The 19,824-nt window shown below is 36.1% G+C and overlaps 1 pseudogene across 1 annotated transcript; it reads left to right on the top strand.

Annotated features, from left to right (window-relative positions):
• The first annotated feature begins 11,942 nt into the window (after positions 1-11,942).
• Positions 11,943-17,812, top strand: LOC106876869 (GMP synthase [glutamine-hydrolyzing] pseudogene; annotated as a pseudogene). Its single transcript, XR_016244417.1, has one exon. The product of XR_016244417.1 is annotated as a GMP synthase [glutamine-hydrolyzing] pseudogene (transcript).
• Positions 17,813-19,824: the final 2,012 nt, after the last annotated feature.

Raw genomic sequence — 19,824 nt, 5'->3', positions numbered from 1 at the left:
TTTTAAATGTTTAGAAAAGAGGTTTATTAATATTAGCTTTATTTTCAAGAAGCTTGTTTTAGAACTGTGTGGCACCTTGGCAAGAGTTTTCAATTATAGCCCTGGGCCAACCAATGCATTGTGAGTGAATTTGGTAGACAGAAACTGTCAAACCAGACTCGAGCCTGGTGCAACCTTCCAGCTTACCAACCCTGTTCAAACCATCCAACCCATGCCAGCATGGACAACGGATGTTAAATGATAATAATGATGATGTATGTATATATATATATATATGTATATATATATATAGTTTTAGGGAAAATAACCAATTTTCAAGAACTCATCGATGAAAATCCACTATCACATATAGAAAAATTAATAATTAAAAGCACAATAAATGAGTATAATATAAAGTAAAGTAAATATCATAAGATAAATATAATAAAAAGATTACACGTGTTTCATAACCAATTTTCAAATAGAAAAGAAATTTAAATCGATTAAAATCAATTGAAATTATCGAAAATAAATTCTATTCAAAAATATAGCTACTCGTCAGATCGTAAGTAGAACAATAATTAGATATATATCTCAACCAACAATAAGTACCAAATGAATTAATATGAAATACTTATTATATAAAGATAGAAAAATTATTTAAAAAATATCATAATATCAAAACAATAACCATTCAATAATCATCCCTTCATCCATTATAATAACATGTATATTATATACAAAAAACATCTTACATAAATTATCATTGTTTTAAATTATCATTGTTTTAAATACAAGTTGAACGAAGTTTAAGTTTAAAATAATAATGAAGATAAAATTAATACATATTTAACCGGTGTAATAGTTAAAGCTATACTATTTAAAGCTAAAGACGTTTATTTAATTATAATTAGGTCGATGCTAACAATATTATTCCAGATTTGTCTGAAGAACTAATAGATTTACATAATGACTTTGATGCTCAGGTGCTACTTAGACAAGCTGATTGTAAAGAATTACAGTTTACACAACATAATGAATATTCTTGTCTTTGGCAGGAAATAAAGTTACAGTTGTTTCTTTCCCTCGTACATGGTTGAATGAAGGTTCCGCTTAGTAGTACAACTATTAACTAAACAGTTGCTGTCATCATGATGATCATCATCATCAGTATCACTACCACCACCACCACCACCATATATATGTACAAAGCACCGAACACACTTTGTTAAGTGGTTGGTGATAGGAAGGGCATCTGGCCATAGAAACCATGCCCCAACAGGACAGCTCTCTGCTAGCCAGCTCCATGTCAAACCATCAAACCTATGCCAGCCTGGAAAGTAAATGTTAAACAATGATAATGATGATAATAATAATGAGGAGGATGGTGGTTGTTGTGGTGGCAGTGGGGGATGGGGTGGTGATGATGATGGGGAGGAGGGGAGCAGGAAGAGGAGCAGGAGGACAACAATGATGATGATGGTGATGGTTGTGATGGCAGTGACGGCGGTGGGGGGCCATGGTGGTGGGAGGAGGAGGAGAGGGAGATGAGGAGGGGGATGGGAGGAGAAGGAGAGTGGTGGTTGTGGTGGTGCTTGTGGTGGCGGCAGTGGTGGTGACAACAATAATGATGAGGAGGAGGGGAGTGGTGGTGGTGGTGGTGGTGGTAGTGATACTGATGATGATCATCATCATGATGACAGCAACTGTTTAGTTAATAGTTGTACTACTAAGCGGAACCTTCATTCAACCATGTACGAGGGAAAGAAACAACTGTAACTTTATTTCCTGCCAAAGACAAGAATATTCATTATGTTGTGTAAACTGTAATTCTTTACAATCAGCTTGTCTAAGTAGCACCTGAGCATCAAAGTCATTATGTAAATCTATCAGTTCTTCAGACAAATCTGGAATAATATTGTTAGCATCGACCTAAAATGGTTACAACCCATTCAGGTATTTTTAGCTCTTCCAGATCTTTAAATCTAGTTTCTATGACTTTCTTCAGCACTAGAAGATGAAGATGATAACATCCTAGATCCATATCTGTTAAACATGAATTATCAGTATATGATTCCCAAATGCTGTCAGACCGCAAAAGTGTTGGAGGTTATGACTTGCAAATACTATTTTGGTAAATTGGTGATTTGCTAATAAATGCTATTATTATTCCTTTCTCTAAGACAGTGAGACTGCAGAATTGTTAGCATGCTGGACCAAATGCTTAGTGGTATTTTGCCCATCGTTACATTCTGAGTTCAAATTCCGCCAGGGTAGACTTTGCCTTTCATCCCGGGGTCGATAAATTAATTACCAGTGAAACACAGGGGTTGATGTAATCGACTAGTCCCCTCCCCACAAATTTCAGGCCTTGTGCCTGACTGGTTCCTGTGCAGGTGGCACGTAAAATACACCATTTTGAGCGTAGCCGTTGCCAGTACCGCCTGACTGGCCTTCGTGCTGGTGGCACGTAAAAGCACCCACTACACTCTTGGAGTGGTTGGCGTTAGGAAGGGCATCCAGCTGTAGAAACTCTGCCAAATCAGATTGGAGCCTGGTGTAGCCATCTGGTTCACCAGTCCTCAGTCAAATTGTTCAACCCATGCTAGCATGGAAAGCGGACATTAAACGATGATGATGATGATTCGCTGAAGCAGTGAGCTGGCAAAATCGTTAGCAGGCTGGGTAAAAAGCTTAGCTGCATTTTGTCTTTCTTTACATTCTAGGTTCAAATTCCACCAAGATCAACTTTGCCTTTCATCTGTTCCCAGTTGTCATGATATAAGTCAGGTGCTTATTCTATTGATCTCTCTTTGTTAAGTTGCTAAGTTACCAACATTATTAAACGGTGTTATCATAAAGACGACACAGCATGAGAGACAAACACAAACATAATGGAAGCACTCAGTGATTAGCACTCTGTTGGTTATAATGATGAGGGTACAAGTTGATTTGATCAACAGAACAGATTGCTCATGAAATTAACGTGCACGTGGCTGAGTGCTCCACAGACGTACATATCCTTAACATTGTTTCCAGAGAGATTCGGTGTGACATAGAATATGACCAAGCTGGCCCTTTCAATTACATGTACAAATTGTTTTTGCCAGCTGAGTGGACTGGAGCATCATGAAATAAAGTGTGTTGTTCAAGGACACAATGCACTAGCAAGAACTGTACTCTCAACCTTACAATTGCGAGCTGAATACCCTAACCACTAGGCCATGAACCTTCACTCATACTAATGCACATGGCAAACATTCACAGCTATATACATATATATAAATATTTGTCTTATATATTATACATACACACATATACACATGCATACACGCATACATATACAAATACACATATGCAAGCATACATACATACACACACATCTCTCTCTCTCTCATATATATATATATATATATATATATATATATATATATATATATCATCATCATCAACATCATCGTTCGCTGTCAGTTTTCCATGCTGGCATGGGTTGAATGGTTTAACTGAGGTCTAGAAAGCCAGTGGGCTGCACCAGGCTCCAATTTGATCTGACAATGTTTCTTCAGCCCTTCCTAATGCCCTTCTACAGTACTTCCTAATGCCAACCACTCCAAGAGTCTAGTGGATGCTTTTTACATGCTACCAGCACAGGAACCAGTCAGGTGGCACTGGCATCAGCCACATTTGGATGGTGTCTTTTATGTGCCACTGGCATGGGAGCCAGTCAGGGGGCACTGGCCACAGCTATGATTCTGGTTTTACTTGACTCAACAGATCTTCTCAAGCATATCATATCACCTGACGCATCAAGGGTACTTTTAAATGGGCCGGACATGCAACACTGGCATCGGCCATGGCTGCGATCTCACTTTAGTTGCCAGGTCTTCTCAATCACAGCATATCTCCAAAGGTCTCAACCTCCATATATATATATATATATATATATATATATATATATATACACACACATACAAACATACATACATGCACTCACACATATATACCTTGTAGATCAGTTGAATAGCGGCTGTCATTGTTAGGAGTGTAGCTTGACTTGAGCTGTGACCTTTTAAAGTAAAGTCATGTCAATGGGTGTTGCCAGAGTGGGAGGAAAATAAGTTGACATCAATAGAAACACATAGAAATATAACAACACACACACACACACATATTATGTATACTATACACACACACACACACATATATATATATATACACCATATAATATATATATATATATGTATAATATATAACACATATATATATATATTGTATACATATATATTTTAATATATATGTGTGTGTATATGTACAAATGTATGTATGCATACATATACAATATATATAACATACTTATATAACGTACACACACACACATACACTTCATACCATTTTTTGTTTCTTTCAGATATATTGGCAGGATCAACATGGCAGATTTCAATTACATTACAGGAAATGAAAAGACACATTATGCCCATGGCTTTAGCTACCAGCCTCAGTGACTCAGAGATCACCTGCTTCTTAAATTTGACAAAGTCAAATATATTCAATGCCAGGAAAATTTTTTTCTACTCTAGGCACAAGGCCCAAAATTTTTGGGGAGGGGAGCCAGTCGATTAGATCAGCTCTAGTACACAACCCCGGTACTTAATTTATCGACCCCGAAAGGGGGTCTGCAGGCATGGATCTTTGGTGCGAAGTTTAGTTCACAACCACACTTTCAGTGCATAAATTTTTGAGGAGGGGGCCAGTCGATTAGATCAGCTCCAGTACACAACTGGTACTTAATTTATCGACCCCGAAAGGGGGTCTGCAGGCATGGGTCTTTGGTGCGAAGTCTAGTTCACAACCACACTTTCAGTGCATGGCACCTTGGACAAGTGTCTTCTATTTTGGCCTTGGGCTGACCAAAGCCTTGTGAGTGGATTTGGTTGATGGAAGCTGAAAGAAGTCTGTTGCATCAATAGACATACATGTAAATGTGTGTGCAAGTTACCCTCTCCTTGCCATGACATCACAGGATAGTTGTAAATGAGTGTCACCATCATGCAAGCGGTGTAATTTATTTTGTAAGTCTGGTCAAGGAGAAATATTACTTTACTTGGAACCAGATGAGGTGACAGAAAAAGCATCTGCCTGTATAAAATCCACCTCCACCAATTCCATCTAAACTATGCAAGTATCATTATCATTATCATCATTTAACATCTATTGCCATGCTGGCATGGGTTGGATGGCTTGAGAGGAGCTGGCATGGCAAAAGGCCATACCAGGTTCCATAGACTATTTTTGGATCGGTTTCTACAGCTGGATTCTAGAGCTTTCTAATGCCAACCACTTTATTGAGTGTACTGAGTGCTTTCTATGTGGCACCAGCACCAGTGCTTTTTACATGGCATCAGCACCAGTGCGTTTTATGTGGCATCAGCACCAGTGTGTTTTATGTGGCACCATCACCAGTGCTTCTTATGTGGAACCTTCATGTGGCACCAGCACCAGTGATTTTTACATGGCACCAGCACAAGTGCTTTTCATGTGGATCAAGAACCACTGCTTTTTACATAGCACCAAAACTGAAAATTAAAAGGATGATGACAATGATAATGATAGCAATGATGATGATGATGGCAATGATGCGCATGGAAGTGCTAAACTAGAGACAATTTTTAAGAGCCAATTGATCAGTTATATTAATTATTGATAGGGGAAGTCAATACAGCAAATCAGAATTTTTCACTTAGCTTGCATTAATAATGATAAACAGCATTTTGTTGTTCCTTGGAAGCTGAAAAGAAAAAAAGTGAATGAATGGGGAAGATTTCTGATGAGAAGAAAGGGTAGACGAGGAAAGTGGGTGAGATAAGGGAGGGAAGGTGGACATGAGGGTAGAAAGAAGGAAAGGGTTGGAGAGGGAGAGATGGAGAAGGAGATGCAAACTAGGGAAGGGAAAAGGGCAGATGGGGGAGAGATAGGAAAAATAGGGGCAGGAGAGGGAAAGAAATAGGAGGGTGAGAAAAGATGAAAAAGGCAAAGAAGGCAAGAAGGAGGGAGAGGATATAAGAGAGGGAGAAGTGAGTGAAGGTGAGTGCAAGATAGGGAAAGAGAGAGGGGGGGGGGCGAGAGGAGGAGAAAAAGAAAGGGAAGAAGAGAGAGGAATAGAAAATAACTTGTGGTAAAAGCACCTGGCTAAAAATAGAATGTGAAACTGTCTTCATCCAATTCCTGATGTCATTAAGAGGGGAAGAAGGAGAGAGAGAGAGAGAGAGAGAGAGAGAGAGAGAAAGAGAGATACAGAGTGAATGAGAGAGAGAGAGAGAGAGAGAGAGAGCTGTGCATTAGTTTGCAGAACATAACTGGAGGGTTGAGCAACATCTCATGAGTAATGCACTCCAATGGACATTCCAGCATGGTTGTATTATTACATTGGATTAGACATGTAGAGAAACCGTTGTCAATTAACTCTGTGTGAACACAGAACGTTGCCTTGCTGATCTCTCAAATGCTATGTGGGATCGTGAGATGGTGATGACCAGTTTGATCATTTCTTCTTTCCATCTCTCAATTGTCTGAAGTGACAAAAGTTGTGCCATGACATGATAAAAGCGCCACGGGGATTTCATTCATAACATTACTGCTTGCAGAAATAGAGAAGAAATGAGAGAACTAAAGAAGAAAGAAAAGAAACCTGGCTGGGTGGTAAGCAGCTTGCTTACCAACCACATGGTTCCGGGTTCAGTCCCACTGCATGGCACCTTGGGCAAGTGTCTTCTACTATAGCCTCGGGCCGACCAAAGCCTTGTGAGTGGATTTGGTAGACAGAAACTGAAAGAAGCCTGTCGTATATATGTATACATATATATATATGTATGTGTGTTTGTGTTTGTCCCCCACCATCACTTGACAATCGGTGCTGGTATGTTTACATCCCTGTAACTTAGCAGTTCGGCAAAAGAGACCGATAGCATAAGTACTAGGCTTACAAAGAATAAGTCCTGAGGTCGATTTGTTCGACTAAAGGCGATGCTCCAGCATGGTCGCAGTCAAATGACTGAAACAAGTAAAAGAGTAATAGGCACAAACATGACACTGTGGTTTAACCCATTAACTGCCAAATTTTTTTATTCATATTTTATGGCTTTGCCAAGTGTCTTAGGAGTTAAAATAATATATAGTATTTAAATTTTCTTCATATGTGAATTATTTTGGAAATTATGATAAATTTTTCAAAAAGTCCCAAATGGGGATTGCTAAGAAAAAGCATATTTATCCTTTTATATTCATTTGTAATAATAAACATTTTAGTTGTTTTGAAATTATAGTATCAAATGTGAATGTGTATGAAATATCAATGAATGATATAGATGGGAAATCATCATCATCATCGTTTAACGTCCGCTTTCCATGCTAGCATGGGTTGGACGATTTGACTGAGGACTGGTGAAACCGGATGGCAACACCAGGCTCCAATCTAATTTGGCAGAGTTTCTACAGCTGGATGCCCTTCCTAACGCCAACCACTCAGAGAGTGTAGTGGGTGCTTTTACATGTCACCCGCACGAAAACGGCCACACTCGAAATGGTGTCTTTTATGTGCCACCCGCACAAGCCAGTCCAGGGGCACTGGCAACGATCTCACTCGAAAATCCTAAAAAGAAAAAACGTTTTCAAAACAGTCAATACTTTTGCAGTTCAAAAATTGTGATTTACAACATTAAACATCTTATAAAATTAGCCAGAGTTAATATAACAAGCTTTAACTGCCAAATATTCTTAAACACACCTCTGCAAATGCAACGTACATAACCAATTCACTTTAAATACAACAAACAACTGGCAGTGGGGCTGTTTTTAGCAGATCCCCAAATAGGGCTCATGGCAGGCACTGGGTTAAGCTAACTTTACAAAGTTGTGGTAGTGGGTTCAGTCCACTGCATGGCACTTTGGGCAAGTTTCTTCTACTATAACTCCAGGTCGGCTAAAGCTTTGTGAGTGGATCTGGTTGATGCAAACACTTATTGGTGCTCAGGTGAAATATGTTTGTCACATATGTCAACTGCTAAAGTCAAATACACTGCAGTTACCGTGGAGAAAAAATCTCTCTCTTATGGTAAAAAGGTGTGAAAACACACAGTTCGTTCAGTGTTGCCATCTCTCGAGAATCTCAGACATCGATGTTTTGAGTTTATTGATTCTTGTTGATGAGAGGCAACTCTGAATGAACTAAATAAGCTTGTAGCTTTATACATACACACACACACACACACATATATATATATATGTATGTATATGTATATATATATATATATCTGATGAAGGAAAATATTCTCTATGTGGCCTGTGTTTTCTGTACTCTGGTTATTATTATTTTTTTGTCTATGTTTTGTTTGCAATGTCCTGTACCCAGATATGCACCTATATATACAGGTAGACGTAGGTATGCACATACCTGTACGTATATATGCATATACTCATTTTTTATTTGTTTTATATATATATATATATATATATATATATATATATATATATATATATATATATATAAAAACAAATAGTAAATGAGTATATGCATATATACGTACAGGTATGTGCGTACCGACATCCACCTGTATGTATAGGTGCATATCTGGGTACAGGACATTGCATATATATATATATATATATATATATATATATATATATATACACGTATGTGTAATCATGATTATCATCATTTAACATCCACCATCCATGCTGGCACAGGTTGAATGGTTTGATAGGAAGCAGCCAGGCAGAAGACTGTACCAGACTTCTGTGTCTGTTTTGGTATGGTTTTTTATAGCTGGATGCCCTTCCTAACACCAACCACACCACAGAGTTGACAGTGTTTTTTACATGGCACCAGCACAGACAAGGTCAATTTTAGCATGGTTTTCACAACTGGATGCCCTTCCAAATGCCAACCACTTTGCAGTGTGGACTGGGTGCGTTTCACGTGGCACCAGCACCAAATTCCATTCACAAAACATTGGTCAACCTGAAGCATTTATGGAAGACACTTTACCAAAAATATTATGCAATGAGATGAAATTCCAAACTACATGATTACATGAACTTCTTAACAACAGTCATACCTTGGCTGTTATTATTCATGCCGAGAGTGTCCCTAAGTAATTCTCCTGAGTCATTATAATTTTTTTTTTTACACATACTTCTGTACATTGATGTAATTCTTATCCTTAACTCTTTAACATTTTAACTGGCTATATCTGGTCCATATATTCTTCCTGTTTCATGTTCAAACCAGTCAAATCCAGCTTCTCACACCTAATCTACAATATCATTCTAAAGAAAACAGGCACATCATCAAAATCTCAAAGATGCAAAATAATGCATGATTAATTTAAAACAATGTGAATAAATAAGTATTACATTTGACAGAATAATCTGAATGCTAAAAGATTAATTTGGCAAATATGGTGATCAATGCTTTACTGAGGAGGTCTAATAACATTGAAACATGCCCTGAATTGAAGGCAGTGAGCTGGCAGAAATGCTTAGCGGTATTTCGTCTGCTGCTACGTTCTGAGTTCAAATTCCGCCGAGGTTGACTTTGCCTTTCATCCTTTTGGGGTCGATTAAATAAGTACCAGTTACGCACTGGAGTTGATATAATCGACTTAATCCGTTTTCCGTCCTTGTTTGTCCCCTCTGTGTAGCCCCTTGTGGGAATTAGAAATATGAAACATGCCCTGAGTTAGCTGCCATACTTGCTCAAATCAGATTAAATAAATATTAGCCAATACATAAATATTATTAATTTGATTTTTTTTATACTGGGGAAGGCCAAGAGAAAGAAGCTGTCACATTGAATTTCCAATACTCCAGCCCCCGCTATGTAGTTGAGGTGGCTTTTTCTTTTTCCTTTCTTGCAAGTTGTTTGGTGATCTCACTAGTACCAGTGACATGAAAAAAAAAAAAAAAAAAAGAAAGAAACCAGTACCCACAGTCAAGCAGTTGGCGATAGGAAGGGCATCCAACTGGAGAAACCATGCCAAAATTAACATTGGAGCTCAGAGCTCGATACAGCCCCCATGGTTCGTCAGATCCTGTTAAACCGTCCAATCCATGCCAGTATGGAAAACAGACGTTAAATGATGATGATGATGATTATGATATTGTTTAATAGTAAAAAAACCTAAATATTTCTGTTGCTCTGTGAACGACGTATTTGCTTTGTCACAATCTTTTAATAGCGTTAAACTTTAATCTTAAGAGTAAATTCGTAATCCTGATACCATTTAGATTTTGTAGTCTTCATTAAAAAAAAAAATTATACTAAAACAATTACAGCCCTCATATAAATGAATTATTAGAATATCAAATACATTTGCGAAACAAAATAGTCATCTAATTTTCCTAACTTTTGGCAGTAATTAAGGGCTGGCATTACGTCCAATTTTCCTTAATTCTGTAGTTTATCCGAGCCTATCGATTTTTTCAGAACAGGTCAATAATGAGGTCATTTTTTATAGCAATGACGAATAATTGATTGAGACGAAAATTGAGTCACAAATTGCCTTATTTTATCGATTATAAAAGATGAGAAATTGATTGGGGTTTGTTTAACTGTATATAAACAGAAATTCTATTTAATCTTACATTTATTTTGTTTATCATAACTATATTATACTTTTATGTATTTTAATTAAAATTGTCGATCTAAAAAAAGTCTGAATAACATTGTTCTGTAAAATTGCTGGACGTATCAAGATACATCGGAGAAGTACCTTGTGTGATATAATAAAATTATTTTCTCATCGGCCACATTTATAATTATCTTTTTTTTTAATTAATGAATTTAAAATTACAATAATGTGGAATAATTTATCTCAAAGTTTGTTTAAAATTGACTTCGATTTTTAGGTCTTGGATAAGAGCCTCAGAAACTGCTAAATAAATAAGTGAAAAAAAAAAAGAATATTTTTAATTAAAAGAAATTTTAATTTCTTTTTTACCAGAAACTAATTAGAGTTAGGGAATTTACCGCTGCAGCATTGTGTTGTGTATATAGATATATTTCGTTTGCATATGAAGTGTATAAAAATGTATTAAGTTTGCATCTGTAATTACATTTTCTTAATAAATTGAAACTAGAAGTAAGACTTCACAGAAAATGGAACAAACTTATGTATGCACATGCGGACGTGTATGTGTGTATCTATCTATCTATCTATATCCACACACACACACACACACACATATATATATATATATATATATATATATATATATATATATATATATATATATATATACGCACACATACACTCGAGTATGTATGTGAGACTGAGTCAGAAAATAATGCAATTTTAATTTATTGCTTTCTGAGTCATCGATATTGTGTATACATGCACTTTAAATGCAAACGAAATATATATATATATATATATATATAAAGTACTTTAGTTGTAAATCCCCAACCCTAAATCACCTACTTTAAAATAGTTTCTTAATTTAGGTGAAGGGCCGAATAGATCACCCCACTTTATATCTTGTTTGTTTTCCAAAAGGATTCCTTTCTTCAATAAGAAATGTTACCATTAAAAAAAAAAATCGAAATAAGAAAGAACCGGCTTTTAAAATTTTTTTATTTCCTCTCCTTCCCCTCTTCTACCATCTTTTATTTAAATTTTTTCCGAAATTCTCTATTGGAGCACGGTGTCGCTTTTAACCCTTTAAGGTTAATAGAAAGATTACGGTCTTTGCTGATTGTTTATAATTTCCCATTTTCATATAGTAATCATAATCCAAAACTGTGATTAATTAAATTATTTTTTAAAATTTAAGATATTCAGCGGGATTTAAGAAGAAAACTAAGTGAAACGAACAAAGAGCTGGAATATATGCCGTTTCGTCAGACTTTAAACGAAAAAAAGAAATGAGACAATCTAAAACATTCTGTGAGATTCTTTCACTGCCATAAGCACCTGGACTTTAGAGGCGGAGACAGTATGGGAATGAAAAGTTCCAACGTTAGTCTTTGTTTTCTGATAACCGAAACAGGATGATATTCTTCGTTTCAATTGGCCGAGAACTTACCACGGTACTAAGGAGTCAGTCTGTGTAATTACAACAACTGCAATAATCACTAAGTAATTAATTAGTTTTGCAAAATAGAACTCAAAACATGAATATATATATTTATTATTATTAATAATCGGCAAAAGTAACAGTGACTCGAAACCGCGTTACGTGAATTGTGACTTCTCAATCAGGTAATTAATTTATAAAACGTCCTTCCTAATTAATTACATGGTTTCAAGCTCAGATCCTACTGTGTGACAATTTGGACAGATTTCCACGATAGCCCGAGGGCCGACCAGTCTTGGGAGTTGATTTGGTAGGCGAAAAGTGAAAGTAGCCCGTCATACAAACACACATGTCTGTGTTTTTTTTTACCCTACCACTGCTGGTTTGTTTACGTTCCCGTAGTTTAGCGTTTCAGCGAAGCATAGCGTTAGAATAAGAACCAGGCTTTTAAAACTCATCAAAGAAGTACCGTGCATGGCCACACTCAACTGAAATAAACAAGATAAGACTAATTTAAATGCTTGATTGATTTCAGTTAACTCCCTTACATCGCCGACCGCCGCCGCCGATTTAACTTCCGTTATGCTGTTAAATAAGGCGCCAACTGGTTTGCAACCTGGATAGAAACTCTCGCTGTTTGAATTATACTGTTATCGTTAATATGTGTTTATGAAGAGAAAAAAAAAATTATGATATCAATATAAATTATTTTTTATTATTGTGAGCGTGTAGCTGTGATCAACCGTGTATCTCTGTTCGATTATTTTTGCATCAACGATTCGGCTACCCACGCATTTCGTACACATACGTATACATGTTCAGTCAGACGCACACAGATATACCATACTAAAGTCATCGCAGTTGCTTGTTCGGTCTCTTTCGTCTGTAACCGCTCCGATCGTGTTGATCGATAATTGTTGACTTTTTTTGCTGATGTTGTGTATGTATATTTTTACTAGTAGTACATTATGAATTAATTCTTACAACATATTGGAAACTATACATCGAAGGAATTCTACGCCGGACTTATTCTACCACCACTGCCGCTATCACTACTATTGATAAATATACAGCGAAACTAATTCCAACCCGTTACATAACTGTATACCGAAGCGCACCAGTCTTTATTCACCAACGAGGACAGAGATGACAGAGGAACCAATAGCAAATGGAGGAGATGAACAGACGGATTCCACGTGTGATAAAGTGTGCATTCTTGATGCGGGCGCCCAATATTGCAAGGTCATAGACAGGAAGATTCGAGAATTGATGGTGAAAGCGGATATTTTACCTCTAAACACACCAGCACGTAAAATTAAGGAATTAGGTTACCGAGCTATCGTTATATCGGGTGGACCGAGCTCTGTTTATGCCGATGATGCCCCGGACTACGATACCGAAATCTTTTATTGCGGTCTTCCGCTGTTGGGAATTTGTTATGGGATGCAGATGATTAACAAAGAGTTCAATGGCACTGTGATAAAGAAAGCTATTCGAGAGGATGGTCAGTTTACAGTTGATATCGAAACTTCGAGTTCTTTATTTAAAAACCTTGATTCGAAACAGAAAGTCTTACTGACCCATGGCGACAGCGTGGATAACGTGGCTGATAAATTCAAAGTAATTGCTAAGTCTGGGGATCTTATTGCAGCGATCAGTTGTGAAGAGAAAATAATGTACGGTGTACAGTTCCATCCTGAAGTTGATCTAACGGAAAACGGACAAGATATTCTACGGAATTTCCTCTATGATATCGCGAGCTGTTACGGCACATTCACTATGGAATCGCGGGAAAATAAATGTATCCAACACATCCGTGAGGTTGTAGGAAACAAGAAAGTTCTGATGTTACTTAGCGGTGGTGTTGACTCTACTGTTTGTGCTGCTTTACTCAATAAATCACTAAAAAGTGAACAAATACTGGCCATTCATATCGACAATGGTTTTATGAGGAAGAACGAAAGCTCTCAAGTTGAAGAATCTTTAAAGAAAATCGGTGTAAACGTGAAAGTGATCCGAGCCGCGGAAATCTTCTATCACTCCACCACAACTGTTCCTATTAACAAAAACGACCCACAGTCCACCAGACGGGAAACTAACTCTCTAAACAACTCTTGCAACCCGGAGGAAAAACGAAACATTATCGGAGATACGTTTATGAAAATCGCTGACGATACTTTGAAAGAAATGAAGTTGAACCCAGAAGATGTAATTCTTTGCCAGGGTACCTTACGGCCTGATCTCATCGAAAGTGCTTCTCAATTAGCAAGTTTTAAAGCAAATGTTATTAAAACTCACCACAACGACACTGAATTGGTGCGCTTATTGCGGAAAGAAGGACGTGTTATCGAACCCTTAAAGGACTTTCATAAAGATGAAGTGCGAATTATAGGCAAAGATTTAGGCTTACCTTCAGAAATTGTGATGCGACATCCATTTCCAGGCCCCGGTTTGGCTATTCGTGTAATATGTGCTGAAGATAGATATATGGAGAGAGATTTTGATGAAACTAACCAGCTCCTAAAAATTATTATCAACTTCCACAATGCCATGAAAACTTCGCCTACCTTCCTGGATGTCGTTAAAGAAAAACTGCCTGTTGATGAACAAACCCAACTAGCCACGTTGACGGCCAGTCTGGAGTGTATGAGCGCTCATCTCTTGCCCATCAAAAGCGTCGGGGTTCAAGGAGATCATCGTACTTATAGCTATGTCGCTGCCTTATCAGGAGACTCTAAACCTAATTGGAATATCTTTATGATGTTGGCGAAATTTATTCCTAAAATATGCCACAACATAAATAGGATTGTCTACGTGTTTGGTGATAGAGTTCGATACCCAATCAACGATATTACACCCACCTACCTGGCTGAAGACGTGCTTGCTACTCTCAGGCAAGCGGATTATGTAGCCACAAAAACATTACAAGAATCTGGATATATGTCGAAGATTAGCCAAATGCCCATAATCATTTGCCCTGTCCATTTCGATCGGGATCCTGTGAACTGTGTACCTTCGACAAAACGATCTATCGTCATTCGAACATTTGTCACAAATGACTTTATGACTGGGGTACCTGCTACACCTGGTTCTAATTTGCTACCTGAAGAGGTCCTTAGTTCCATGGTTGATAGCATACTCAGTACTGTGCCCAGCATTTCTCGTGTGATGTATGATCTTACTTCTAAGCCTCCTGGTACCACAGAGTGGGAGTAATTAATTATCTACCTCAACTCCAAGAAATTCCTCAAAACAACCTTAATTTCCCGTATTGGTTTGGTTTGTTTTTATATTCTATTTTACTCCAGTCGAAGAAGTAAAGAAACAGATCTGATATTTAACTGATTTTTGTTTTATACTCCTATTATTGTTATTGTTTTATTATTTGTTATGTGAAATTTCAAGGAATATTTTTCATCCTATTTTTCCCAATCATATCAAAACAAAGGTTTGCTATATTTTTTCTTATCTCTTGTATGAAAATATTTCATCTTTCTTCTCCCCCCCCCCTTCATTTCTTTCTATGATATTTTTACCCATTTCTTCTTTATCTCCTTCCCAAACTGAACTGGCGTTAAACACCCCATCCATATGTGCTACCATTTTTGATCTACCTTTAATTCCAAGTTTTCCCTACCTTCTTGGCCCACACAATCTCCAGTACACTTTAATTTCTCTTATCTATCAATCATACTTGCTTTGGGCAGGTTACTAGTTTGAACAAATTTGGGTATATCGCCAAAATGAATCAATTAAATTAACCCTGTCCATCCTGGTGATGTTTGCTGAAATATTTAATGCAATTTTTAAATATCTTGTTTCACTTTGCCTTAATCTCATTAAAAAAAGAAGTCCATAAATTTTACAAGTTTCAATTTAAAACTCAATTCATGTTTAACGTATTCAGATAACTTTGAAGTTCGAAAATCTTAACTATTTTTATGTTAACATCAAAAAGGAAACGGAGTAGGGATTTTCTTTTCACAATTTTGATTTTACATGTATAATAATAACTTGTGGTTATCAAGACATCCAGGGATGGCACTTGAAGCACTCGATCTTCAGTTATGCGAATTGCTATTAGATCTTACTATATTATCGTACAAAAAGTAACCTATAGTTTATTTCTTCAGTTGAAGTTACGTAACGCGAAAAACGGCCGACGTTCCACTCTCAGGACAAAACCATGTGCTGAGGCCTTCAGTATTATTGTTATCAACACTAACCTCATTCAAAACGATAGGAACCACAGAAACATTGTTGGAAAGTATGGTGTTTTTATAAAATAAATGATAAAACGGTAATTAGATCACTTTAAGTTCCAGTAATTGCATGACTTATAAGGTATCTACATCACGTTCAGAATCTTTGTCTTTTATCATTTGCTTATTTCAGTCTTTGGTGCTGGGGCACCACCTTGACGGGTTTTAGTCGAACAAATCGACCCCAAATCTTGTTACGTTTAAGTCTTATTTATTTATTCGTCTCTCTTGCTCTACCGAAACCAACACCTGTCAAGTTGTAGGGGACAAGCCTGAATACAGACATCCACATGCACATATACACGACCAGCTTTTAGTTTCTGTCTTCCAAATCCACTCGCAAGGCTTTGGGTCGGCCCGTGGCTATAATAGAAGACACTTGCCGAAGGTGTCACGCATTGAGACAAATGTTCTAAGGTGTTCTGTTTTGTGCCTGTAGAATATAATCTGGAACGGTGATTAACTCAGTCTGATCAATCCTAATTGTTACTTAGTTGAAATAATGGTTTATTTGTAATTTGAGGACGGATTTAGCATACGTCGTTTCTCTGTGGTACTTCTGTTTTTGTAACAGAGGTCGTTGTTTACGTAACGTATTCCACCACTTGATGTATCATTTATTGATAGAAAACCACCGCATACATCGATATAAACATTAAGCCCCTAGATCTATGGGAGCCCCGAGCAGCTGTCCGTGTACCCATTCCTTAAGAAAGTATTGGAACATAATCATATACAAGTTGTCAGTTCCATATGTAATGTACAAGTATTCTCAATTTAAAAGCTTTTATTTATTTATTTATTTGGAAAGAATTCTGGGTTTAGGTACCCCGTTTAACCCCGCATACCGATTTTATTTTTTTGAATTTTCAGAAACTTTTTACGAATTTTTTCTATACCCGGGAATTCATATGATTATTCGAAAAAAAAAAAAATTGTATGTGCGATTTAAGGGCGACTTAGCTGTTATTTTTAGCACATCTCACGTTCACCTGATACCTTCGTTTCTTTGTCACTGACAACTATTGATGTTTTTCAATATTTTTCTCCTCATTAACACATTTAATGGAATGATGAAGTACCCAACGGTGGTCCATTGTTGGGGTTTAATCAAAAGATTCGGACTGTCCGTATTTTAAACTGACTTTTTAAAAATTCGAAAAAGTGTGAAACTTTTAGGTGGTTTAAAAAATTACAAAAAATTATTTTTTTGACCAACTGAACAGCCTTTCAGCTGGTCAGCTCCTGTCAAACTGTTCAACCCATGCCAGCTTGGAAAACGGACGGATGTTAAATGACGTTGATAATGATATGTAATTGGGTAAATTCCTTTGTGTAGATCACAAATTCGCAAACACTTTCTGAAAATTCCCAAAAGTAGAAAAGTTATGCTTAAACCAAAACTCTGACTTTTTTTTTATGGGCAGAATTTTTACAATTAGAGATCCCTCTCTTCATCAGTTATATATATATAATTTAATTAAAAGTTTGATAAATACCAATACATGAAATTGTTGATCCTTGAGTCACTTTGAATTCTATTTTCCTGTTATTATAGTCCTCATTTGCCAGACAACCAAAATCATCACAAGGAAAGAAAATCATGGTGATTTTGCCTTGTTTATAGAAAACTATTTTACATATGGAGTCCCTTGATATTGTTTAGAATAAGGGCTTCAATAATGAACTGCTGTTCAAGACATTTTGTTCTCCCTGTATTCTTGGTCAGCCAGGAAATTTCTCCAGATTTTACTAAAACGAAATTAGTTACCAGTTTTCTGGAATAAAAGTTAAATTACTAACTAGTATGTTGAAAATAAATAGTGGAAGTGCATGGGTTAGGGTGTTGGATTCATGATCGTAAGATTGTGGTTTCAATTCCTGGACCAGGCTTTGATTAATATATACAGGGTGTCTACAAAGTCTGGCTACATGGAGTAAATAAAATCATAACATAAACAATTAAATATAAGAAATAATAATTTCTTAAAGTATGTGTTAATCCACATGTACCCAAACTTTGTGGACACCTTGTATAGTATCAAAAGCTATTTTTCTGACCGTGCCCACATTTAGATTTGATGTTGCATTCTTGAGCAAAATTCTTCATTTCATTTACCTCCAGTTCACTCAGTTGGTAAAAATGAGTAAATGAGTAATCCTGAGATGGACCAGTGTCCTATCCAACGAGGAATATTATACACCCAAGAAATCGAGAAACCAGCTCCTTACACTGTAATGTGAATTGACCATGTTAAAATAATAATTTTAGTTTATGCAAACTTCTAATTTTATTTTTTTTTTTTTTTTGGCAATCAAATTTATCTGAGGCATTAATCTTAAATGTTACAGTATGTATTCTGTGGCATTTGGCTGCTATTTCTAGCAGTTAAAGCGGCCACAGAGCTCCACATTAACTCATGGTGATATATTACTTTCAATTAATCGATTTTGTTTCACTTTGTAACAATCATCTTCTATCGACTTTATAATTGAAAGAAATTATAACAATTTATCATATATTGATTGGTTACTAGTTTTTGCCAAGATTGAGCACCTTTTAATAATGATTTTATAAATATTGAAGTCCATAATCATTAGTCCTACAAAATATATTTTGTTAGACTAACAATTATGGATTAAACGTTTAGTTCACTCTCTAACTTATCTTTGAGTTCTTTATTCTAAGTGGCTGGAATAGCTTCTTTTGAACTTGTCACCCCCTGGAATATATATATATATATATAATGTGTGTATGTCTAAAATTGGCTGTAATGGATCTCTAATACTCTATACTTTGATTAATATGTATAATATCAAAAGCTATTTTTCTGACCCTATGCCCACATTTAGATTTGATGTTACAAATGTATTCTAAGAAACACTCAAAATTGTCTAAAACAAATTTTAGTTTCTTTTAATTTTTCTTTTCATATTTAAATTCTGTATGGAAATCAAAAGAAAGAAAGAAAGACATGTTTGCTCCTACAAAACGCAAGTGAACAGAGGTGTGACTAATATTTAAAGCATTTTCTGTTATGTTATTTAAATTTTAAAGTTTTGGTGTTGGATGCAAAATATCTTATTTTTCTAAATTAAAAGAAATATTAATTACTGAATGAAAAATTTTGAAAAGAACTTGTTAACATTTATAAAAAAAAAAACTCTGCAATTAAATATATATGCATTTGTATGTGTTTTCCTGGTGAGAATGGCATGCATTGTCTTATAAATGAATTTAGCTGAACTTGTCATGTATGGCAAGTATATTGTGGATGTGTGTGTATATATATAAATATGCATGCCACTAATTCAATAGTTGAGTGCAGAGCAACAGTGATTAGATGCATTCCCTTTTTGCTCCATGTGCAGATAAAATGGGCGTATGTATGTATATATATATATATATATTAAACAAGCTGTATTTTTTACAAAATATCCAGTCAAAATTTTTTCATAAATATATAAAATATATCTTCACATTTATGAATTACTAGAGTATGTTTTTAGTTTT

The sequence above is a fragment of the Octopus bimaculoides genome, chromosome 15, assembly GCF_046866305.1.
Source record: "Octopus bimaculoides isolate indiv1 chromosome 15, ASM4686630v1, whole genome shotgun sequence".
Classification (NCBI taxonomy): domain Eukaryota; kingdom Metazoa; phylum Mollusca; class Cephalopoda; order Octopoda; family Octopodidae; genus Octopus; species Octopus bimaculoides.
Note: the sequence above shows the minus strand (reverse complement) of the source record. Positions and strands in the feature narration are given on the sequence as shown.